Source organism: Hyla sarda (assembly GCF_029499605.1).
Source record: "Hyla sarda isolate aHylSar1 chromosome 1 unlocalized genomic scaffold, aHylSar1.hap1 SUPER_1_unloc_10, whole genome shotgun sequence".
Taxonomy (NCBI): Eukaryota; Metazoa; Chordata; class Amphibia; order Anura; family Hylidae; genus Hyla; species Hyla sarda.
The window spans coordinates 519,549-545,882 of NW_026607571.1; the positions used below are offsets into that span (position 1 = coordinate 519,549).

Consider the following 26,334-nt stretch of genomic DNA (forward strand, 5'->3'; position numbering starts at 1 on the left):
CCCCTGGTGGCTTATCCTTCCCTTACATAGCTCCCCCTGGTGGCTCAGCCTTCCCTTACTTAGCTCCTTCTGGTGGCTCAGCCTTCCCTTACATAGCTCCCCCTGGTGGCTCAGCCTGCCCAGCGCGCGGCAGGGACCGGAATTCCAGACTCAGGTACAGAAGGCGTATCCATGCGCCCTTGGTCCTGTACGGGTTAAGGATGAGGTTAAAGATGAACCAAAACGAAAAGAGGAGATCAGCAGTGTACGAGGGAAGTGAAGGAGGAAATTCCTGGAGGTGTTACCCCATAGCTCCCTTACATAGCTCCTCCTGGTGGCTCAGCCTTCCCTTACATAGCTCCCCCTGGTGGCTCATCCTTCCCTTACTTAGCTCCCCCTGGTGGCTCAGCCTTCCCTTACGTAGCTCCCCCTTGTGGCTCAGCCTTTCCTTACATAGCTTCTCTTGGTGGCTCAGCCTTTCCTTACATATCTCCTCCTGGTGGCTAAGCTTTCCCTTTCATAGCTCCTCCTGGTGGCTCAGCCTTCCCTTACATAGCTCCCCCTTGTGGCTTAGCCTTCCCTTACATAGCTCCTCCTGGTGGCTAAGCTTTCCCTTTCATAGCTCCTCCTGGTGGCTCAGCCTTCCCTTACATAGCTCCCCCTTGTGGCTTAGCCTTCCCTTACATAGCTCCCCCTGGTGGCTCAGTCTTCCCTTACATAGCTCCCCCTGGTGCCTCAGCCTTCCTTTACATAGCTCCCCCTAGTGGCTCAGTCTTCGCTTACATAGCTCCCCCTGGTGGCTCAGTCTTCCCTTACATAGCTCCCCCTGGTGCCTCAGCCTTCCCTTACGTAGCTCCCCCTGGTGGCTCATCCTTCCCTTACGTAGCTCCCCCTGGTGGCTCAACCTTCTGTTACATAGCTCCCCCTGGTGGCTCAGCCTTCCCTTACATAGCTCCCCTTGGTGGCTCAGCCTTCCCTTACATGGCTCCCCCTTGTGGTTCAGCCTTTCCTTACATAGCTTCTCTTGGTGGCTCATTCTTCCCTTACAGAACTCCCCCTGGTGGCTCAGCCTTCCCTTACATAGCTCCCCCTTGTGGCCCAGTCTTCCCTTACATAACTCCCCCTGGAGGCTCAGCCTTCCCTTACATAGCTCCTCCTGGTGGCTCGGCATTCCCTTACATAGCTTCCCCCTGGTGGCTCGGCCTTCCCTTACATAGCTCCTCCTGGTGGCTCGGCCTTCCCTTACATAGCTCCTCCTGGTGGCTCAGTCTTACCTTACATAGCTCCCCTTGGTGGCTCGGCCTTCCCTTACATAGCTCCTCCTGGTGGCTCGGCCATTCCGTGCATAGCTTCCCCTGGTGGCTCATCCTTCCCTTACATAGCTTCCCCTGGTGGCTCGGCCTTCCCTTACATAGCTCCCCCTGGTGGCTCAGTCTTTCCTTACATAGCTTCTCTTGGTGGCTTCATTGGAACCTAATTAGGCCCTGGCATGCAGGAAGGGATAGGAGCCAATAATGGTCTCACTGAGCAGAATTGTCACCTGATCAAATGGATCCTGATCTCTGTGGCCCCGTACTGATGGGGGGGAGGGGTGAAGGGTATAATTGGTCACAAGCAGCATGAATGGATGAGCCCTTCCTGTCAGGTGTGAACAGTCCTGTAGTGTAGGGGGTGTAATGGTTTGGGGGGAGGGGAGACATCTAAATTACATCTGATAACACAAAAGAATGGCCCCTGTATGGGGGTAATTAATAATTTAAAACCTATAGGTTACCTTTTGGAAACGCAAAATTGACCCAAAAAAAGTCTATAGATTGTTTATTGACCCTAACGTAAACTTCATGTAAATCTACTGTCTAATCCTACATAGTGGATAATATTGCACTTGGTCACCTGACCTCGTCTTATTACAGCAACAATTTTATGTGTCTGCAGTTACACAGGTAAACCAGTAGGAGGAGTAGAAGCACATGTATTAAACCACTAACACTCGCTCCCCTCCCCCTCATGTTTCACTGCACCAGTTTCTTTGTTAGGAAGTAGACGGGCACTGAGTGCGAGAACGGCGGACAATGGGTTTTAAACAGGGGTCAAGTTGTGGGAAAAAAGTGGAGGAACTCACCCAAGATTTCCACTATAGGGCTGGTCCTGCTATTGGGAACAGTGCAGAAATTCAGTTCCCACCCATTCCAGCAGGACTTGAGCCCTGGTTTTAAAACCTCCTTAAGTGACATCATGGGGGAGGGGTGTTACTAATCCACCCAATCAGATTGACCATTTATCATGTGAGACTATCAGTATATCAATATGTCTACAGGGCAGGTCTCCCATCCAATCACTTATAACCACGACTAACCAATGAAAACCTTCCCAGGGCGGGATCTTCCCTAACTGGATAGTTTTCCTGTTACGTGCTGCGCAGACTCTACGTGCACTAGAACTTACATTTTCTCTACATGTGATCTCCGTTGTAATCGCTCGTGTGCACGTGACGGTTCTCAGCTGCTGTGTAAACCATCCTGCGCTGTTAGAAGGATCATAGCACCGCCGACCTATCCTAATCTCCGCTTCATCCACTAGAGGGGGCACATCCTGCGCTAACTCTTAAGTTATAGGGGCTTATATGGCCGCCCTAGGAGGACCCTCAGGATCGCCTGTTCATTACTGCTTATAGATTGTTACCACCTAATAGACTACACGACGGGAGCAATATGTCACATGACATCTCTCCTCCCTGTATATATGGAGATTCTTTATAGCACATAACTATCCAAGCTGGGATTCAGGGAAGTATTAAAGTCATTCTATGATATGAGAGATGGAAATAGAATTTAATGGTTCATATAAAAAGGAAAAAAGAAAAACAAATTCAATTAATCTATTGTGAACAACAAACACAAAGCACAATTAGTTGTTTATATATTTGTTTATTTCATGTTGCTGTTTCTATAACCCTTCATCATAATTAATACATTTATGATTCCTATATTTATAATTAATAAAATTATATTTAAAGGGTAACTCTCATTAAAACCAAATTTTGCTATTGCACCCCTTATGGTAAATAAAAAATATTTCTAATATACTTTGTTTAAAAAAAAATGAAGTTTTCAATGTTTTATTTGTGCCTAAAAAAGCTCAAGTGCACATTTTCCCCCATCTCATACACAGACTTAGGACCAAAGTCCAAACACAGGAAGTGCAGCCTGGAGTGCTGAGGGGGGGTGTGTCCAGCCTTATCCAATCATAGCTCCTCTCACACTTAACTGCCATATGCTGTTGGTTGGACACACCCCCCTCAGCACTCCAGGCTGTACTTCCTGTGTTTGGTCCTCGGTCCTAAGTCTGTGTATGAGATGGGGGAAAATGTGCTCTTGAGCTTTTTTAGGCACAAATAAAACATTGAAAACTTCATTTTTTTTTTAAACAAAGTATTTAGAAATATTTTATATTTACCATAAGGAGTGCAATAGCTAAAAATTTTTAATGAGAGTGCCCATTTAAAGCAATTCTCGTCTTCTACCGTATTTATCGGGGTATACCACGCACCGGCCTATAACACGCACCCTCATTTTACCAAGGATATTTGGGTAAAAAAAGAGGAGGCAGCGGCACCCATTGCCGCTGCCCCGTTGCCTCCCCCCATCCCCGGTGGCATAATTACCTGGGTCGGGTCCGCGCTGCTGCAGGCCTCCGGCGTGTGTCCCCTGCGTCGTTGCTATGCACGGCGCGGCGCACTGACGTCATGCGCCGCGCCGTGCAGCGCATAGCAACGACGAAGGGGACGCACGCCGGAGGCCTGCAGCAGCGCGGACCCGACCCAGGTAATTATGCCACCGGGGATGGGGGGAGGTAACGGTAAGAGGCCGGCAATGGGTGCCGCTGCCCCTTCTCTCCCCCTGGCTATCGGCGCCGGTACCGATAGTCAGGGGGACAGAACGGGCAGCGGCGCCGATAGCCAGGGGCTGAGAAGGGCCGGCAGCAGGGCTCTAGACCCCAGGGAAGGCAGGGGGAGAGAAGTGGGCAGCGACGGCCTCTCTCCCCCTGCCTTTCCTGGGGTGGTATCGGCGTATAACACGCACATAGACTTTAGGCTAAAAATTTTAGCCAAAAAAGTGCGTGTTATACTCCGATAAATACGGTAGTTTTAGTATCAATAAACAAAGTCAATATCCAAGGACATCGTATCCTATCAACATAGATAGAAATATTAGAATAGATGATGATATTAGAATAGATGATGATATTAGAATAGATGATGATATTAGAATAGATGATAATATTAGAATAGATAATGATATTAGAATAGATGATATTAGAATATATGATATTAGAATAGATGATATTAGAATAGATGATATTAGAATAGATGATGATATTAGAATAGATGATGATATTAGAATAGATGATGATATTAGAATAGATGATGATATTAGAATAGATGATGATATTAGAATAGATGATATTAGAATAGATGATGATATTAGAATAGATGATGATATTAGAATAGATGATGATATTAGAATAGATGATGATATTAGAATAGATGATGATATTAGAATAGATGGTGATATTAGAATAGATGATATTAGAATAGATGATGATATTAGAATAGATGATGATATTAGAATAGATGATGATATTAGAATAGATGATGATATTAGAATAGATGATGATATTAGAATAGATGATATTAGAATAGATGATGATATTAGAATAGATGATGATATTAGAATAGATGATGATATTAGAATAGATGATGATATTAGAATAGATGATGATATTAGAATAGATGATGATATTAGAATAGATGATGATATTAGAATAGATGATATTAGAATAGATGATGATATTAGAATAGATGATGATATTAGAATAGATGATGATATTAGAATAGATGGTGATATTAGAATAGATGATATTAGAATAGATGATATTAGAATAGATGATGATATTAGAATAGATGATGATATTAGAATAGATGATGATATTAGAATAGATGATATTAGAATAGATGATGATATTAGAATAGATGATGATATTAGAATAGATGATGATATTAGAATAGATGATGATATTAGAATAGATGATGATATTAGAATAGATGGTGATATTAGAATAGATGATGATATTAGAATAGATGATGATATTAGAATAGATGATATTAGAATAGATGATGATATTAGAATAGATGATGATATTAGAATAGATGATGATATTAGAATAGATGATGATATTAGAATAGATGATGATATTAGAATAGATGATAATTAGAATAGATGATAATTAGAATAGATGATATTAGAATAGATGATGATATTAGAATAGATGATGATATTAGAATAGATGATGATATTAGAATAGATGATGATATTAGAATAGATGATGATATTAGAATAGATGATGATATTAGAATAGATGATGATATTAGAATAGATGATGATATTAGAATAGATGATGATATTAGAATAGATGATGATATTAGAATAGATGATGATATTAGAATAGATGATGAAATTAGAATAGATGATAATTAGAATAGATGATATTAGAATAGATGATGATATTAGAATAGATGATGATATTAGAATAGATGATGATATTAGAATAGATGATGATATTAGAATAGATGATATTAGAATAGATGATGATATTAGAATAGATGATGATATTAGAATAGATGATGATATTAGAATAGATGATGATATTAGAATAGATGATGATATTAGAATAGATGATGATATTAGAATAGATGATATTAGAATAGATGATGATATTAGAATAGATGATGATATTAGAATAGATGATGATATTAGAATAGGTGATATTAGAATAGATGGTGATATTAGAATAGATGGTGATATTAGAATAGATGATATTAGATTAGATGATGATATTAGAATAGATGATGATATTAGAATAGATGATGATATTAGAATAGATGATATTAGAATAGATGATAATATTAGAATAGATGATTATATTAGAATAGATGATTATATTAGAATAGATGATGATATTAGAATAGATGATGATATTAGAATAGATGATGATGATATTAGAATAGATGATTGTCACGATGCCGGCTGGCAGGTAGTGGATCCTCTGTGCCAGAGAGGGATTGGCGTGGACCGTGCTAGTGGACCGGTTCTAAGCCACTACTGGTTTTCACCAGAGCCCGCCGCAAAGCGGGATGGTCTTGCTGCGGCGGTAGTGACCAGGTCGTATCCACTAGCAACGGCTCACCTCTCTGGCTGCTGAAGATAGGCGCGGTACAAGGGAGTAGGCAGAAGCAAGGTCGGACGTAGCAGAAGGTCGGGGCAGGCAGCAAGGATCGTAGTCAGGGGCAACGGCAGAAGGTCTGGAACACAGGCTAGGAACACACAAGGAACGCTTTCACTGGCACAATGGCAACAAGATCCGGCAAGGGAGTGCAGGGGAAGTGAGGTGATATAGGGAAGTGCACAGGTGAACACACTAATTGGAACCACTGCGCCAATCAGCGGCGCAGTGGCCCTTTAAATCGCAGAGACCCGGCGCGCGCGCGCCCTAGGGAGCGGGGCCGCGCGCGCCGGGACAGAACAGACGGAGAGCGAGTCAGGTACGGGAGCCGGGGTGCGCATCGCGAGCGGGCGCTACCCGCATCGCGAATCGCATCCCGGCTGGCAGCGGAATCGCAGCGCCCCGGGTCAGAGGATGTGACCGGAGCGCTGCAGCGGGGAGAGTGAAGCGAGCGCTCCGGGGAGGAGCGGGGACCCGGAGCGCTCGGCGTAACAGTACCCCCCCCTTGGGTCTCCCCCTCTTCTTAGAGCCTGAGAACCTGAGGAGCAGACTTTTGTCTAGGATGTTGTCCTCAGGTTCCCAGGATCTCTCTTCAGGACCACAACCCTCCCAGTCCACTAAAAAAAAAGTTTTCCCTCTGACCTTTTTGGAAGCTAAGATCTCTTTGACAGAGAAGATGTCCGAGGAGCCGGAAACAGGAGTGGGAGGAACAGATTTGGGAGAAAAACGGTTGAGGATGAGTGGTTTGAGAAGAGAGACGTGAAAGGCATTAGGGATACGAAGAGAAGGAGGAAGAAGAAGTTTATAAGAGACAGGATTAATTTGACACAAAATTTTGAAAGGACCAAGATAGCGTGGTCCCAACTTGTAGCTAGGGACACGGAAGCGGACATATTTAGCGGAGAGCCATACCTTGTCTCCAGGGGAAAAAACGGGAGGAGCTCTTCTTTTCTTATCCGCGAACTTCTTCATGCGTGATGAAGCCTGTAAGAGAGAATTTTGGGTCTCTCTCCATATGATGGAAAGGTCACGAGAAATTTCATCCACAGCGGGCAGACCAGAGGGCAAGGGAGTAGGGAGGGGGGGAAGAGGGTGACGGCCGTACACCACGAAAAATGGGGATTTGGAGGAAGATTCAGAGACCCTGAAGTTATACGAGAATTCGGCCCATGGGAGGAGATCTGCCCAGTCATCCTGGCGGGAGGAAACAAAATGTCGCAAATAATCACCCAAGATCTGGTTAATTCTTTCTACTTGTCCATTGGACTGGGGATGATATGCAGAAGAAAAATTTAATTTAATCTTGAGTTGTTTACAGAGAGCCCTCCAGAATTTAGACACGAATTGGACGCCTCTATCCGAGACAATCTGCGTAGGCAACCCGTGAAGACGAAAAATGTGTACAAAAAATTGTTTAGCCAACTGAGGCGCAGAAGGAAGACCAGGAAGAGGGATGAAATGTGCCATTTTGGAGAATCGATCAACGACCACCCAAATAACAGTGTTGCCACGGGAAGGGGGTAAATCAGTAATAAAATCCATACCAATCAGAGACCAAGGCTGTTCGGGGACAGGCAGAGGATGAAGAAAACCAGCGGGCTTCTGGCGAGGAGTCTTATCCCGGGCACAGATAGTGCAGGCTCGCACAAAGTCCACAACATCCGTCTCCAGAGTCGGCCACCAATAGAAGCGGGAGATGAGTTGCACAGATTTCTTGATGCCCGCATGACCTGCGAGATGGGAGGAGTGACCCCATTTGAGGATTCCGAGGCGTTGGCGTGGAGAAACAAAGGTCTTTCCTGGAGGAGTCTGCCTGATGGAGGCTGGAGAAGTGGAGATCAGGCAGTCAGGAGGAATGATGTGTTGCGGAGAGAGCTCTACTTCCGAGGCATCCGAGGAACGAGAGAGAGCATCGGCCCTAATGTTCTTATCGGCAGGACGAAAGTGAATCTCAAAATTAAATCGGGCAAAGAACAGAGACCACCGGGCCTGGCGAGGATTCAGCCGTTGGGCAGACTGGAGGTAGGAGAGGTTCTTGTGGTCGGTGTAGATAATAACAGGAAAACTTGATCCCTCCAGCAGATGCCTCCATTCCTCAAGTGCTAATTTAATGGCTAGAAGCTCTCGATCCCCGATGGAGTAGTTCCTCTCCGCTGGAGAGAAGGTCCTAGAGAAAAAACCACAAGTGACAGCATGCCCGGAAGAATTTTTTTGTAGAAGAACAGCTCCAGCTCCCACTGAGGAGGCATCAACCTCCAATAGGAAGGGTTTGGAAGGGTCAGGTCTGGAGAGGACGGGAGCCGAAGAAAAGGCAGACTTGAGTCGTTTAAAGGCGTCTTCTGCTTGAGGAGGCCAGGACTTGGGATCAGCATTTTTTTTGGTTAAAGCCACGATAGGAGCCACAATGGTAGAAAAATGTGGAATAAATTGCCTGTAATAATTGGCGAACCCCAAAAAGCGTTGGATAGCACGGAGTCCGGAGGGGCGTGGCCAATCTAAGACGGCAGAGAGTTTGTCTGGATCCATCCGTAGTCCCTGGCCAGAGACCAAATATCCTAGAAAAGGAAGAGATTGGCATTCAAACAGACATTTCTCAATTTTGGCATAAAGTTGATTGTCACGAAGTCTCTGAAGAACCATACGGACATGCTGGCGGTGTTCTTCTAGATTGGCAGAAAAAATTAGGATATCGTCCAGATATACAACAACACAGGAGTATAACAGATCACGAAAAATTTCATTGACAAAGTCTTGGAAGACGGCAGGGGCGTTGCACAGGCCAAAGGGCATGACCAGATACTCAAAGTGTCCATCTCTGGTGTTAAATGCCGTTTTCCACTCATCCCCCTCTCTGATGCGGATGAGGTTATAGGCGCCTCTTAAGTCCAATTTAGTAAAGATGTGGGCACCTTGGAGGCGATCAAAGAGTTCAGAGATGAGGGGTAAGGGATAGCGGTTCTTAACCGTGATTTTATTAAGACCGCGGTAGTCAATGCAAGGACGTAGGGAGCCATCTTTTTTGGACACAAAGAAAAATCCGGCTCCGGCAGGAGAGGAGGATTTACGGATAAAGCCCTTTTTTAGATTCTCCTGGACGTATTCAGACATGGCAAGAGTCTCTGGGGCAGAGAGAGGATAAATTCTGCCCCGGGGTGGAGTAGTGCCCGGGAGGAGGTCGATAGGACAATCATAAGGCCTGTGAGGAGGTAGAGTCTCAGCTTGTTTTTTGCAGAAAACATCCGCGAAGTCCATATAGGCCTTAGGGAGACCGGTTACTGGAGGAACCACAGAGTTACGGCAAGGGTTACTGGGAACCGGTTTTAGACAGTTCTTGGAACAAGAGGACCCCCAACTCTTGATCTCCCCAGTGGACCAATCCAGGGTTGGGGAATGAAGTTGAAGCCAGGGAAGTCCAAGGAGAATTTCCGAGGTGCAATTGGGAAGGACCAAAAGTTCAATCCTCTCGTGATGAGATCCGATGCTCATAAGAAGGGGCTCCGTGCGGAAACGTATGGTACAGTCCAATCTTTCATTATTTACACAATTGATGTAGAGGGGTCTGGCGAGACTGGTCACCGGGATGTTGAACCTGTTGACGAGGGAGGCCAAAATAAAATTTCCTGCAGATCCAGAGTCCAAGAAGGCCACAGTAGAGAAGGAGAAGGCAGAGGCAGACATCCGCACAGGCACAGTAAGACGTGGAGAAGCAGAGTAGACATCAAGGACTGTCTCACCTTTGTGCGGAGTCAGCGTACGTCTTTCCAGGCGGGGAGGACGGATAGGACAATCCCTCAGGAAGTGTTCGGTACTAGCACAGTACAGGCAGAGGTTCTCCATACGGCGTCGTGTCCTCTCTTGAGGTGTCAGGCGAGACCGGTCGACCTGCATAGCCTCCACGGCGGGAGGCACAGGAACAGATTGCAGGGGACCAGAGGAGAGAGGAGCCGAGGAGAAGAAACGCCTCGTGCGAACAGAGTCCATATCTTGGCGGAGTTCCTGACGCCTTTCGGAAAAACGCATGTCAATGCGCGTGGCTAGGTGAATAAGTTCATGTAGATTAGCAGGAATTTCTCGTGCGGCCAGAACATCTTTAATGTTGCTGGATAGGCCTTTTTTGAAGGTCGCGCAGAGGGCCTCATTATTCCAGGACAATTCTGAAGCAAGAGTACGGAATTGTACGGCATACTCGCCAACGGAAGAATTACCCTGGACCAGGTTCAACAGGGCAGTCTCAGCAGAAGAGGCTCGGGCAGGTTCCTCAAAGACACTTCGGATTTCCGAGAAGGAGTGTACAGAGGCAGTGACGGGGTCATTGCGGTCCCAGAGCGGTGTGGCCCATGACAGGGCTTTTCCGGACAGAAGGCTGACTACGAAAGCCACCTTAGACCTTTCAGTGGGAAACAGGTCCGACATCATCTCCAGATGCAGGGAACATTGGGAAAGAAAGCCACGGCAAAACTTAGAGTCCCCATCAAATTTATCCGGCAAGGATAGGCGTAGCCCAGGAGCGGCCACTCGCTGCGGAGGAGGTGCAGGAGCTGGCGGAGGAGATGACTGCTGAAGCTGTGGTAGTAACTGTTGTAGCATAACGGTCAGTTGAGACAGCTGTTGGCCTTGTTGCGCTATCTGTTGTGACTGCTGGGCGACCACCGTGGTGAGGTCAGCGACAACTGGCAGAGGAACTTCAGCGGGATCCATGGCCGGATCTACTGTCACGATGCCGGCTGGCAGGTAGTGGATCCTCTGTGCCAGAGAGGGATTGGCGTGGACCGTGCTAGTGGACCGGTTCTAAGCCACTACTGGTTTTCACCAGAGCCCGCCGCAAAGCGGGATGGTCTTGCTGCGGCGGTAGTGACCAGGTCGTATCCACTAGCAACGGCTCACCTCTCTGGCTGCTGAAGATAGGCGCGGTACAAGGGAGTAGGCAGAAGCAAGGTCGGACGTAGCAGAAGGTCGGGGCAGGCAGCAAGGATCTTAGTCAGGGGCAACGGCAGAAGGTCTGGAACACAGGCTAGGAACACACAAGGAACGCTTTCACTGGCACAATGGCAACAAGATCCGGCAAGGGAGTGCAGGGGAAGTGAGGTGATATAGGGAAGTGCACAGGTGAACACACTAATTGGAACCACTGCGCCAATCAGCGGCGCAGTGGCCCTTTAAATCGCAGAGACCCGGCGCGCGCGCGCCCTAGGGAGCGGGGCCGCGCGCGCCGGGACAGAACAGACGGAGAGCGAGTCAGGTACGGGAGCCGGGGTGCGCATCGCGAGCGGGCGCTACCCGCATCGCGAATCGCATCCCGGCTGGCAGCGGAATCGCAGCGCCCCGGGTCAGAGGATGTGACCGGAGCGCTGCAGCGGGGAGAGTGAAGCGAGCGCTCCGGGGAGGAGCGGGGACCCGGAGCGCTCGGCGTAACAATGATGATGATATTAGAATAGATGATGATGATATTAGAATAGATGATGATATTAGAATAGATGATGATATTAGAATAGATGATGATATTAGAATAGATGATGATATTAGAATAGATGATGATATTAGAATAGATGATGATATTAGAATAGATGATGATATTAGAATAGATGATGATATTAGAATAGATGATATTAGAATAGATGATGAGATTAGAATAGATGATGAGATTAGAATAGATGATGAGATTAGAATAGATGATGAGATTAGAATAGATGATGAGATTAGAATAGATGATGAGATTAGAATAGATGATGAGATTAGAATAGATGGTGAGATTAGAATAGATGGTGAGATTAGAATAGATGGTGAGATTAGAATAGATGGTGAGATTAGAATAGATGGTGAGATTAGAATAGATGGTGAGATTAGAATAGATTATATTAGAATAGATGATGATATTAGAATAGATGATATTAGAATAGATGATTTATATTAGAATAGATGATGATATTAGAATAGATGATATTGGGTATCAGTTGGGGGCGTGGTCTGGCTGCCTTGCTGCATGGACGTCTGAGCTGAGAGCTCCGTCTCCCGGGGTACTCCACCTCAACTTTACACTGCGTCCAGTCGATTGATTTTGGACCAGACAGGGTCCTTAACCTCCCGAGCATGCCTGGGAAGAGAAGGAAGCACACGGGCCACGCTGCGCTCGCAAAGTTTTACTTCACAAGAGCCGCGCACCTTCCACAAGATGGCGGCGACAGCGAGGGACAAAGACGGGAGGTGCTCTGCAAGAGAACAGCGGACCCCTCCTCTATGTCTGCCCTCCGGCACTAACCTGCGGCACTCCACTTCAGACTCTGCGCTGGGGCCGAGGAATCCTGAGGACACGGACTCCACAGCTGCTGCCTGCCCCCGCTCTCCACATGGTGACAGCTCCTCCTCCCTGCCGGTGAGTGAAAACCGCCATACCTCGGCTTCTGGGCTCCGGAGCTCGGCTCCGTCCTCCCCCTCATGCAGCCCTCTCCAGAAGCGATCGCTAGTTGATGACACACAGGGAGCTACGGGCCGCACTCTGCAGCTCCTTACCACCGACCTAATCAAATCAGGGGAGGATGCCCTCATGGCCCTACCAGTGGCTAACGTGGCCCTAACAGATACCACCATGAAAGAGATGCTGCTCATACAACGTCAGCCTTTATTATCTGACTTTCACTCACTACTTAACCCTCTCAGGAATGAGATGAAAGATTTGGGTGGCAGGATTGACCATATGGAAAATAAATTTGAGGACTTTGCCAGCTCTCACAATGAGCTTATTGATGCCCACAACTCCTTAGAAGACACAGTCTCTGTCTTGAAAGCTAAACTGGCTGACTTGGATGACAGGTGGAACAACATTAAGCTACGTGGCATCCCTGAATCTGTTCCCCCAAGGGAGATTCCTCAGTATGTCCGTTCCCTCCTGCAAGCTGCCTTACCTAACCTGCCGCTGGCTGACTTGGAGATTGACAGGGCTCATAGAGTCCCCCGGCCCAAACACCTTGCTGACACAGTTCCGAGAGATGTGCTCGCCCGCATCCATTTTTTCAGAGTTAAAGAGGAACTAAGAAAAAAGGCTTGCCGGCCCGTTTCCATAAGGTCATGGTCTATGTGGACTTGTCAGTTGCCACATTGCAAATGAGACGATCGTTTCTCCCTGTCACTTCCGCACTCAGCAATTTTGATATGCCCTACAGATAGGGCATCCCAGTGCGCTTGTTAGTGCACCGCAACAATGAACTGCATGTGATTACCTCTGTTGAAGAAGGCAAGCTTCTCCTAAAGAATTGGAATATCTCCATTCCTGCTCCTCCGGACTCGTCTCCAGCGAAGATCTGCAGTGACTTGTCCACTGTATAATGAAGGCTGGATGAATATTTCTGGACTTACCTGTTCTGGGAAATATGCCTGTGACCTCCTGCTCGGATGTCTGCGGCATTAGGCTGCAGATGGGACTCTGACCCCACTATGTTTGATGATCCTCCATCTCACACTCTCCTGATGTGTATCCTTTCTATTAATTTTTGTTGTTCCCTTTAACTTTTTTTCAGTTTTTTTTGTCCTAGTTAGTGTCATCTGTCTGCCAGATCCGTTGTACCACCAGGGGGGACGCTCTCGCTGGGAAGTGTTCCCCCCTCATTATGTTACCAAGTATTTGTTTCTCACATTTTACAGTTTTTGCTGGAATACAATGGTGTTAAATCTTATCAATGCAAATGGCCTTAACAGCCCAATGAAACGGTCACATTTATGGAGTCAGGCACTAAGCTTGAAAGGGGATGTCGTGTGTGTATTAGAGACACATTTGCTATCTGCTGATGCACATAGGCTATCTCACAGATTGTACCCACAGATATTTCACTCTCATTTTCACAATAAAACCAGGGGTGTGGCGATAGCTATCAGAAACACTGTAGCTTTTTCTCTTATGAAACAAATTGTGGATCCCAAGGGACGGTTTGTAATCCTGATCTGTAAAATGAATAATGTGGTATATACACTGGTGGCGTGGAACGCCCCCAATACATTTCAATTACGCTTTCTGAAAGCTGTCATGCGCACTATTCACTCAGTGCGAGAGGGCAAATTGCTTATGTGTGGAGATTTGAATATCACTATAGACCCACAAGTGGATTCTACTTCCCCGAGATCCAGAACTCTCACACCATCGGCGGACCTTCTTTGGAGGGAAGACCTCTATGATGTCTGGCGCTCTCATCACGCCCTTGAACGTAATTATAAGTTCCACTCTGGTGTGCACAATGTGTCTCTAGAATTGATTTCTTCCTCGTAGATAGGGCAACACTTTCTCTTTCCATTGACTCATCAATTGAGGTCATCCAGTGGTCTGACCATGCAGCTGTTACTTTAACATTAGACCAACACCTTAACTCTCCCCCTGTCTATCTCTGGCGTAGTAACCCCTTCCTCCTCTCCCACCCTTTCTCACGATCACAGATCGAACGAGACCTCTCTGAATACTTTCCCATGGATTTCGTCTTACGAACGGTACCCGCCAGGGATGTCCCTTGTCCCCCTTAATCTTTATCCTAGCCATGGAGCCTCTGGCTCAAGCAGTGAGAGAATCCACTCAGATTACTGGTGTGAACTTGGGAGGTAGGTTGCATGTTATACGCGGACGACGTACTCCTTACGATCACTAACCCAACCGATTCCCTGACGGCGGTTATGTCTTTAATCAAAGAATATGGGATTCTTTCTTATTATCATCTAAACTCCACCAAAACACAGGCCCTCCCAATACATATCCCAGCCCATCAATTGGGAAAACGGAAAACGGACTATGTATTTGACTGGAGACCCCAGGGACTGAAATATTTAGGTATTACTTTGACTCGTCACCCATCTGACCTATATAAAGTAAACTACCTCCCTCTCCTCTCTAATATCCACGCTGAAATGTCCAGGCTCTCTAAACATGAAGTGTCCTGGACGGGTCGTATAGCGGCCTTTAAAATGCTACTCTTACCCCGTTTTTTGTATCTGTTTAGAACGCTACCGATTCGTCTTCCCACCGTGTTCTTTCAGAAAGCACACTCTATGCTCATATCATTCGTATGGGTTCAGGGAAGGCCCAGGATAGCCCGCTCTATCCTCATAAAAGACAAACGTGCAGGAGGACTGGCGCTCCCTGACCTTAAGTATTATTACCTCTCCACACTGTCGGGGTGGTTCACCCTCGATGACACTGTCCCCTGGATTCATTTGGAGCGCTGCATATCCCACCCCTTCTCCTTACCCGATCTACTCCTTACCCCATTTTGGCAAATCCCTGCGCCTACACTTAGGGATCCCATAGTCTCGGCTTCCTTGGCCGCCTGGGTTGAATACCATAAGACAGCCAAAGCTACGGTCTCTCATTTAAAACACGCTCTGCCCTTTACTTTTGCACAAGCTTTACTCCCTGATACAGACTTGAAAAATTGGGTTAATAGAGGAATATCAGTGATAGGGGATTTAATGGAGGGTACATCGCTGATGTCGTTTGCTCAGTTAAGAGACATATACACGCTTCCACAGTCTGATTTCTTTAAGTATCTACAACTACGTCACCTAGTAGACTCCCTGTCCCAATCCCACCTTCGTAGGGACCCAATTTCTTACATACATGTCTCTAGAGGTAAAAAAAAGGCTTAAAAACTCTCTACAATGTCTTTCTGCACACGGCCCATTTTCACAAGTCCCACACTATGAGGAATTGGGAAGTGGACTTAAACACCACATTTTCAGACGATGAATGGATGTTTGCTCACAGTATGTCCTTAAAGTATTTAAAGTGTACCACACACATTGAGGCTATTGCAAAAACGACTCTCAGATGGTACTATACCCCTACAAAACTAGCCCGTATATATCCTCTATCAGCGGGAGGTTGCTGGAGGAACTGTGGCGGACAAGGCTCCCTACTTCACATACTATGGACCTGCCCTCTTTTACACTCATACTGGGCGGATTGTAAAGCTTTGTTTCATGAAATTATACCCGATTATGACAACTGGTCCCCTAAACAAATACTGCTCCTGCTTGGTATTGACCAGTCCCCCCATAAACATAGAGGTCTTTTATGTATCATGTGTGCCACGGTAAAAATTGTGGTAACAAGGGAGTGGAAAACTTCAAATATCCCGTCTATACAGGATGTCATAATGACCCTAAACCTAACGTGTTCTTATGAAAAAATTATCTCACTCGGGAATTCAACCTATCACAGCTTTCAATCTAAATGGTCCCCATGGCTTTCTTCCCGATACGCCCGCTTGCCATGAATTGGTCTACTCCCTTGGCATCAAGGCCGCTCACTCCTCCGGCAACACTCCTTCTTCATTTACGTTTGTTGTTCCACCCCTCCGGTAACCTTGCATACAACGGGTTAATGATCTTGCCTTTTCCATGTTGGGTCCCAGGGACCCATAGCCTGACCAGTCATGTTGATACAGCTTGCTACCATATCCATAGGTCATGGACTTCACCAATCTTTTCTGATGGATTATATGGCTAGATGACATTGTGTTTTTATTGTTTGAAATGTTATGTTTGTACCAGGCTCTCCTGGTTTTGTTGTAATTAGAAAAATGTAACAAAAACTATTCTTTAAAAAAAAAAAAAAAAATAGATGATATTAGAATAGATGATGATATTAGAATAGATGATATTAGAATAGATGATATTAGAATAGATGATATTAGAATAGATGATATTAGAATAGATGATATTAGAATAGATGATATTAGAATAGATGATATTAGAATAGATGATAATATTAGAATAGATGATGATATTAGAATAGATGATGATATTAGAATAGATGATGATATTAGAATAGATGGTATTAGAATAGATGATGATATTAGAATAGATGATATTAGAATAGATGATGATATTAGAATAGATGATGATATTAGAATAGATGATGATATTAGAATAGATGATGATATTAGAATAGATGGTGATATTAGAATAGATGGTGATATTAGAATAGATGACGATATTAGAATAGATGATATTAGAATAGATGATGATATTAGATTAGATGATGATATTAGAATAGATGATGATATTAGAATAGATGATGATAATAGAATAGATGATATTAGAATAGATGATGATATTAGAATAGATATTAGAATAGATGATGATATTAGAATAGATGATGATATTAGAATAGATGATATTAGAATAGATGGTGATATTAGAATAGATGACGATATTAGAATAGATGATATTAGAATAGATGATGATATTAGAATAGATGATGATATTAGAATAGATGATGATATTAGAATAGATGATGATATTAGATTAGATGATGATATTAGAATAGATGATGATATTAGAATAGATGATGATATTAGATTAGATGATGATATTAGAATAGATGATGATATTAGAATAGATGATGATATTAGAATAGATGATGATATTAGAATAGATGATGATATTAGAATAGATGATGATATTAGAATAGATGATGATATTAGAATAGATGATGATATTAGAATAGATGATGATATTAGAATAGATGGTGATATTAGAATAGATGGTGATATTAGAATAGATGACGATATTAGAATAGATGATATTAGAATAGATGATGATATTAGAATAGATGATGATATTAGAATAGATGATGATATTAGAATAGATGATGATATTAGAATAGATGATGATATTAGAATAGATGATGATATTAGAATAGATGGTGATATTAGAATAGATGGTGATATTAGAATAGATGGTGATATTAGAATAGATGACGATATTAGAATAGATGACGATATTAGAATAGATGACGATATTAGAATAGATGACGATATTAGAATAGATGACGATATTAGAATAGATGACGATATTAGAATAGATGACGATATTAGAATAGATGATGATATTAGAATAGATGATGATATTAGAATAGATGATGATATTAGAATAGATGATGATATTAGAATAGATGATGATATTAGAATAGATGATGATATTAGAATAGATGATGATATTAGAATAGATGATGATATTAGAATAGATGATGATATTAGAATAGATGATGATATTAGAATAGATGATATTAGAATAGATGATGATATTAGAATAGATATTAGAATAGATGATGATATTAGAATAGATGATGATATTAGAATAGATGATATTAGAATAGATGATGATATTAGAATAGATGATGATATTAGAATAGATGATGATATTAGAATAGATGATATTAGAATAGATGATGATATTAGAATAGATGATATTAGAATAGATGATGATATTAGAATAGATGATGATATTAGAATAGATGATATTAGAATAGATGATGATATTAGAATAGATAATATTAGAATAGATGATGATATTAGAATAGATGATTATATTAGAATAGATGATATTAGAATAGATGATGATATTAGAATAGATGATGATATTAGAATAGATGATGATATTAGAATAGATGATGATATTAGAATAGATGATGATATTAGAATAGATGATGTTAGAATAGATGATGATGTTAGAATAGATGATGATATTAGAATAGATGATGATATTAGAATAGATGATGATATTAGAATAGATGATGATATTAGAATAGATGATGATATTAGAATAGATGATGATATTAGAATAGATGATGATATTAGAATAGATGATATTAGAATAGATGATTATATTAGAATAGATGATGATATTAGAATAGATGATGATATTAGAATAGATGATGATATTAGAATAGATGATGATATTAGAATAGATGATGATATTAGAATAGATGATGATATTAGAATAGATGATATTAGAATAGATGATGATATTAGAATAGATGATGATATTAGAATAGATGATATTAGAATAGATGATTATATTAGAATAGATGATGATATTAGAATAGATGATGATATTAGAATAGATGATGATATTAGAATAGATGATGATATTAGAATAGATGATATTAGAATAGATGATATTAGAATAGATGATGATATTAGAATAGATGATTATATTAGAATAGATGATTATATTAGAATAGATGATGATATTAGAATAGATGATGAGATTAGAATAGATGATGATATTAGAATAGATGATGATATTAGAATAGATGATGATATTAGAATAGATGATGAGATTAGAATAGATGATGAGATTAGAATAGATGATGAGATTAGAATAGATGATATTAGAATAGATGATATTAGAATAGATGATTATATTAGAATAGATGATGATGAGATTAGAATAGATGATGAGATTAGAATAGATGATGAGATTAGAATAGATAATCTTTACAGATCATACACATAATTCCAATATAAAAGGCCAAGTCTGCCCCTCCCCCCTACTATATTGCCGGCTGTGTGTTTTATTTCATATTTTGTTTTATAATGGTACAGATTGATTTGTACAGGATTTGTTATGATATTCAATGTATAAATAAATGCAGTGAAGGTGAAGCCTCCATGTAGTCCCTCCGGACTGAGTGATCTTAGTCTGTAAATCCACACGTCCTCTGCGCAGAGTCATCTATTATCTAAGTTCCCGCGTCTTGGGCCTAATCTGGGTTTATTAAAATCTTCAGTAAAGTGTCTAGTAAGAGGTGGATCCAGTGCAGATCGGGCTCAAATTCTTTGAAATGCGTCGGCGCAGCTGCTGGATTGTCTTACCCACATAAATCTTTGGGCGCCCGCACTGGGCGATTTATATACTACCCCAGTTTTCCTAATGGTTACTTATATCCGTCAATTGGATTAGTAAATCCTTTTACTTTCGAAAAGACCCTGTGGGCGGAGACCCCAGCCGGGAACCTCCTACGCTGGCCAGAAAATTACTCTTCACCATATGTTCTTTAACATTCCTACCTGGTCGGTAAGTCAGGAAAGGATAAGGGGTAAGTACCTCCTTTACATGACTATAGGCCAATACTTTGACATGATCACCGATACACAGGACTAAAGGACTAACCTTGAGCGGGGGATGGGTTTGTGATTATTGTTTAGTAATGGGCATCTTGGAGCAGCTCTGGTGCGGTCTCTATGGAGAACCTTCTTAGGGTGACCCCTCCAGATGAATCTCCCATATAAGAGATTACATTCCTCCTGAAAAGCCTCAGCACTAGAACAATTCCTTTTGGCCTCAGATATTGTCCAGCAGGATTTCCCCTGTTTAGGGGAACGGGATGATCGCTCCTCCAATCTATTAAAGGAGGTTTTCTGTATATTCTTGTCGGACACCGACGTCTGGTTCCAAAGAGATCTCCAAATCCCAAAAATGAAGAGTGCATTCGTGAATTTCATAAGTGAAGTGCATTTCAATGTGGTTTATGTTAAGTGCAAATACAAAATCATAAAAAAAAGGTGACAGTGCTGTCCCCAAATAACAAAACATAATATATCCCCCCCCCCCCCCAAAAAAAAAACAATTACTTTAATACTTACCTGAATCTCCATATATACAGGGAGGAGATTTGTCATGTGACATATATTCCTCCCGTCGTGTAGTCTATTAGGTGGTAACAATCTATAAGCAGTAATGTACAGGCGATCCTGAGGGTTCTCCTAGGGCGGCCATATAAGCCCCTTTATCCTAAGAGATAGCATAGGATGTGCCCCCTCTAGTGGATGAAGCGGAGATTAGGATAGGTCAGAGGCGCCTTGATTCTTCTAACAGCGCAGGATGGTTTGTGCAGCAGCTGAGGACCGTCACATGCCCACGAGCGCTTACAACAGAAATGTTTAGGGTATATAGGAAATTTAGGATCTTTTTTGGGTTGCTAAAAGGTAACTTTTAGGTTGTAAATTATTGATTATCCTCCATATATTGCTCTTTCATTTTTCATATGTTTTTTCATATGTAATTTAGAGGTCTCCCTTCCTCCAACCATTACACCTCCTACACTACATGACTGTTCACACCTGACAGGAAGGGCTCATCCATTTATGCTGATTGTGCCCAATTATACCCCCCCCCCCACATCAGCACGGGGCCACAGAGATCTGGATCCATCTGATCAGGTGATGTTTCTGCTCAGTGAGACCATGTTTGGCTCCCATCCCTTCCTGCATGCCTGGACCTTAAATGGAGCCACCATATGGGGAATGGGAAACTTAGGGTCCTTTTTGGGTTGCCAGAAGGTATCCTATAGGTTGTAAATCTAAATTACATCTAACTCTAGTTCTCAGTTCTGGATATAGAAGTTGGACTAGTGATAAGAATTCGGGGCCAATGTTACCGCCTCCTCCCCGATACAATGACCTCTGCATAGGTCACAGAGCATGCCCAGAAAAGGAGTCAATAGGGTCCCCTCCAGTCTATTTTTCCTACAGTTGTGCTCATAAGTTTACATACCCTTGCAGAATTTATACAAAAGAAAGGACCTCCAACGCGTCGATGGGATTCAAGGCGCAGGACACACAAGGGTGGGGAACTAAGGTTTATTCACCCATGATGCAACGCGTTTCACAGTAGAACTGCTTCATCAGGCATGCCCAAAACATCGGTGATCCACCACCATGTTTTACAGTGTGTTCATCATAGGCCTTGTTGACTTCTCTCCAAATGGAGCGTTTATGGTTTTGTCCAAACAGTTAAATTTTAGTCGCATCACTCCAAAGGACTTTGTGACAGAAGGTTTGAGGCTTGTCTCTGTGCTGTATCAACAAATACTGGCGGAACAGAGACAGAGGGGGGTGGAGCATGTGAGCGGACGTGCGTGTGAGACGCTGCTCTAAATCACCCGGCACAGCCAGGGAAATTATCCTCTATGCTTCTGACCTGACCCAAGGGAGCTGCGGGGATGGGGGAGTGGGGGACGACCAGAGCTGCCTGAGGTAAAAAGGTACAGTGGTCCCTCAAGTTACAATATTAATTGGTTCCAGGACGACCATTGTATGTTGAAACATTGTATGTTGAGACCAGAACTCTATGGAAACCTGGTGATTGGTTCTGAAGCCACCAAAATGTCATCCAAAAATAGGAAAAAGTGAGGATTAAAGAAAAATAAGTAGATAACTAATACAGATAAAGCAAATCCTTACATATAAAAGTAAGAAAGATCTGCTGGGAGCTGTGAATCACTGTCTTTTTCAGTGTTTCCCAACCAGGGTGCCTCCAGCTGTTGTAGTACTGCAACAGCTGGAGGCACCCTGGTTGGGAAACACTGGTCTATGTAGAGGACAGAAGCTTCTTCAGGGTCCTGTACAGAATATGCAATGTCCTTAAAAAAAAAGGAAAATGGAGTCGCCCTTACCTGATATCCAAAGTAGCAGCTAACCCTGGCACAGGTAAAGAGTACAGAACATGTAATACCTCCCTGTACTGTAGGGGGCGCTACCAGACACCAGTCAGTGCATACACTTCAGTAATACAGGTAAAGAGTACAGAACATGTAATACCTCCCTGTACTGCAGGGGGCGCTACCAGACACCAGTCAGTGTATACACTTCAGTAATACAGGTAAAGACTACAGAATATATAATACCTCCCTGTACTGTAGGGGGCGCTACCAGACACCAGTCAGTGCATACACTTCAGTAATACAGGTAAAGAGTATAGAACATGTAATACCTCCCTGTACTGTAGGGGGCGCTACCAGACACCAGTCAGTGCATACCCTTCAGTAATACAGGTAAAGAGTATAGAACTTGTAATACCTCCCTGTACTGTAGGAGGCACTACCAGACACCAGTCATTGCATACACTTCAGTAATACAGGTAGAGTACAGAACATGTAATACCTCCCTGTACTGTAGGGGGCGCTACCAGACACCAGTCAGTGCATACACTTCAGTAATACAGGTAAAGAGTACAGAACATGTAATACCTCCCTGTACTGTAGGGGGCGCTACCAGATACCAGTCAGTGCATGCACTTCAGTAATACAGGTAAAGAGTACAGAACATGTAATACCTCCCTGTACTGTAGGGGGCGCTACCAGATACCAGTCAGTGCATACACTTCAGTAATACAGGTAAAGAGTACAGAATATATAATACCTCCCTGTACTGTAGGGGCGCTACCAGACACCAGTCAGTGCATACACATCAGTAATACAGGTAAGGAGTATAGAACATGTAATACCTCCCTGTACTGTAGGGGGCGCTACCAGACACCAGTCAGTGCATACACTTCAGTAATACAGCCAAAAATACAGGGGCACTGTATTGTATAATCATATACAAATGTCTAGGTGCGAATACCAAAATACTAGATAACCTATCAAGAAGCACTAAGACAATAATATAAATGCAAAAGTGTATAAACTTTATTAAGGTGTTACAAAAAGACACAAAAAATCTTAAAACCTTTTAAAATAGGAACAGGTACAGGTGGACAAACAGGCATCTCAACTCGGCGTATAGGACAAGAAAACAGTGAGGGACAACCACAGTAAACCTGTCCTGGCAGGTATGAATAGTAGGCCAAAATGCTGTATAAATATACTAGCTGAAAGGTAAATAGCACTAACACACCTGGATATGGACAGAACAATAGAGGGTACCACTACAACACTATTCTAGGGTCACGCACAGACAAAAAATACATGGGCTATAAAATATTGTATGTCTATCGGGGGGATGTTTTTAGTAATATTATCAAATAGGATGGCTGTATGCACCATTTTACATATAGAGGGGAATATTTTATAGCCCATGTATTTGTGGTTGATTATTTTTATTCATACACCTAATATTATTATTTTATTTTTGAATAGTAATCGTTCCTAACATCACATAATAATTGGTTTGCACGTTCATTATCAAGTGACTCTTTTCACTTATGTATTATTATTATTATCTAATTTTTGATATTTAATTTTGTATCTAGTCACTGCATGACACGCAGGTTCACACTTGGGCACTTTTTTAAATAATTTTTTCACTTTTTGAGCACTATTTCTTCAGCACTCCCTTCATGATGCACTCCCTTCATGATGCACTTTCATACTTCTCAGTGTTATAATTATAACTGTACTCTTACACTTATTTTAGGGTTATATTATATTCAGCTGGTCTTATTTTCATTTTTGTCAGATCTATCTTATATATATTTTTTTCATCCCCAATACCCATGTGCAATATAGGCATTTAGCGTACTTCACGCCTATGTAGGCTTTTACTAAAATTGCACAAGATGCCCACTATTGTGCCCATCTCCAATATGGCCGCAGTAAACTAGAAGTGAGCGGCGCATGCGCGAGGTTTCACTTTGCGCTCGCGCGATATTTTGCGCGGGCGCAGGTCGTCGACTCACTGCGGATCTCCCAGGCGTGATGACGTGGTGGACGCACCACGTCATCTGCACGCAGGGACATGCGCGGTGAGATCCAACATGGCGGCGGCCCAATGAAACTCGTGGACCGCACCCGCAGGTACTAAACCATTTGTTTGTTTAATGTCTATTGGTCCATGGAGCATATAAATATAATGTTTGTCTGCTATACCATGCATTCCCTGAGGAAACGTAAAGCGAAACGACGTTGGGGTGGCGGTCTCCATCGGTAAGGGTTCTCCCAGTTCACACTGACCCTGTGCTGCATTTTACCCACCAGTGCTTTGGGATTTCAGCATATGGGTGTTCTGCTTTGGCTGATAGTCAGCCTGATGCACCTTGTCCCTGGCTTGCTCTCCACTGATATTGGCTTGGTGATGCAGCACCGTGTCTAGTATGTGAGTACATATCTTTTTTGTCTGTGCGTGACCCTAGAATAGTGTTGTAGTGGTACCCTCTATTGTTCTGTCCATATCCAGGTGTGTTAGTGCTATTTACCTTTCAGCTAGTATATTTATACAGCATTTTGGCCTACTATTCATACCTGCCAGGACAGGTTTACTGTGGTTGTCCCTCACTGTTTTCTTGTCCTATACGCCGAGTTGAGATGCCTGTTTGTCCACCTGTACCTGTTCCTATTTTAAAAGGTTTTAAGATTTTTTGTGTCTTTTTGTAACACCTTAATAAAGTTTATACACTTTTGCATTTATATTATTGTCTTAGTGCTTCTTGATAGGTTATTCAGTAATACAGGTAAAGAGTACAGAACATGTAATACCTCCCTGTACTGTAGGGGGCACTACCAGACACCAGTCAGTGCATACACTTCAGTAATACAGGTAAAGAGTACAGAACATGTAATACCTCCCTGTACTGTAGGGGGCGCTACCAGACACCAGTCAGTGCATACACTTCAGTAATACAGGTAAAGAGTACAGAACATGTAATACCTCCCTGTACTGTAGGGGGTGCTACCAGACACCAGTCACTGCATTCACTTCAGTAATACAGGTAAAGAGTACAGAACATGTAATACCTCCCTGTACTGTAGGGGGCGCTACCAGACACCAGTCAGTGCATATACTTCAGTAATACAGGTAAAGAGTACAGAACATGTAATACCTCCCTGTACTGTAGGGGGCGCTACCAGACACCAGTCACTGCATTCACTTCAGTAATACAGGTAAAGAGTACAGAACATTTAATACCTCCCTGTACTGTAGGGGGCGCTACCAGACACCAGTCAGTGCATACACTTCAGTAATACAGGTATAGAGTACAGAACATGCAATACCTCCCTGTACTGTAGGGGGCACTACCAGACACCAGTCAGTGCATACACTTCAGTAATACAGGTATAGAGTACAGAACATGTAATACCTCCCTGTACTGTAGGGGCGCTACCAGACCCCAGTCAGTGCATACACTTCAGTAATACAGGTAGAGTAGTACAGAACATGTAATACCTCCCTGTACTGTAGGGGGCGCTACCAGACACCAGTCAGTGCATACACTTCAGTAATACAGGTAAAGAGTAGTACAGAACATGTAATACCTCCCTGTACTGTAGGGGGCGCTACCAGACACCGGTCAGTGCATGCATTTCAGCAATACAGGGGTTTTACCAGTGAAATATCCATTCTGTTTGGTCGGTTCTTCCAACCATTGACACGTTTCGCAGATTCCATAGCATTGTATGTTGAGTCTGGTTTCAAGTTACAATGGTCCAGAAAAGACCATTGTATGTCGAAACTATTGTATGTTGAGGGATCACCAATGTTTTGGAGATGTATAAGCTAAAAAAGGCACAGGAAATTTGGTCAGAATTGATGGCAA

At 43.1% G+C, this 26,334-nt stretch overlaps 1 protein-coding gene across 2 annotated transcripts in view; it reads left to right on the forward strand.

Moving 5' to 3' along the window:
* LOC130297933 (zinc finger protein 345-like) overlaps positions 1 to 26,334 on the forward strand; it is a 197,408-nt gene that overhangs the window by 168,427 nt on the left and 2,647 nt on the right. The window lies entirely within an intron of this gene.